At 28.1% G+C, this 884-nt stretch overlaps 1 non-coding gene across 1 annotated transcript; it reads left to right on the plus strand.

Annotated features, from left to right (window-relative positions):
* The first annotated feature begins 559 nt into the window (after positions 1 to 559).
* Trnav-aac (transfer RNA valine (anticodon AAC)) lies at positions 560 to 632 on the plus strand. Its single transcript has one exon. It is a non-coding gene; the product is annotated as a tRNA-Val (tRNA).
* The last annotated feature ends 252 nt before the right edge of the window (positions 633 to 884 follow it).

Genomic DNA, 884 nt, shown 5'->3' on the forward strand with positions numbered 1-884 from the left:
CAGCACTCTGTTTCAGTGATCAAGTTTTTGACACGATCATAAATCAAGTTGCTTTTTTTGTGACACTAGTAACGCTGTAACGGAAAAAAAGGATATTCGAACAATCTTTAGTGAACGTTTAATTAACGATGCTTATTATTGTTCAACCTATTACCAATAATTAAAATTATAAAAATGCCATAATAGATAATACTAAAATAATAATAATTAAAACAAACATACAAAGAGTATGTACTATTAATTTAAGATTAAGGGTTAAGGTCGCCGAAGAAACTACTTCAGTAAGTTAATACTGCTAAAATTCTTTTCAGCATGTAAATAATTTTTCTTTAGAGCAGGAATAACAACAATTTTATGTCTCTTTTTCAGAATTTAAAGTGTCCATAATATTTCTAATCGATAATTATATCGCTACCAGTTTTGGTACAAGACATATTACTACTATTTAAATTGGCAAACCCAACACTTGTCTAATCTAATTATAAAAACATAACCAGTATGAACTTTCTCTTTTACGATATCTTTCAATAAGAATGTATAATCCGACACTAGTTCTCAAGTTTCCGTGGTGTAGCGGTTATCACATCTGCCTAACACGCAGAAGGCCCCCGGTTCGATCCCGGGCGGAAACATATGTTTTAATTTTAATGTTTTATTTTTATTTAATATTTGTAAGAAACTGTTACTTATAATAGCAAAATAAAGAAAATAAAAGAAAACCAATATAAATAAATAGAGTAAAATAAATTAAAATATAGCTTTTTGTTACCTACCAAAATAAATATATATTTCTTTTTAATTATAAAAATATAACAACGGAGTATATAGTAGGATTAAATAGTTGTGACTGTGAGAGGGCATGACAACATACGAAATTGTCATGA

This window comes from Vanessa tameamea, chromosome 2, assembly GCF_037043105.1.
Source record: "Vanessa tameamea isolate UH-Manoa-2023 chromosome 2, ilVanTame1 primary haplotype, whole genome shotgun sequence".
Taxonomy (NCBI): domain Eukaryota; kingdom Metazoa; phylum Arthropoda; class Insecta; order Lepidoptera; family Nymphalidae; genus Vanessa; species Vanessa tameamea.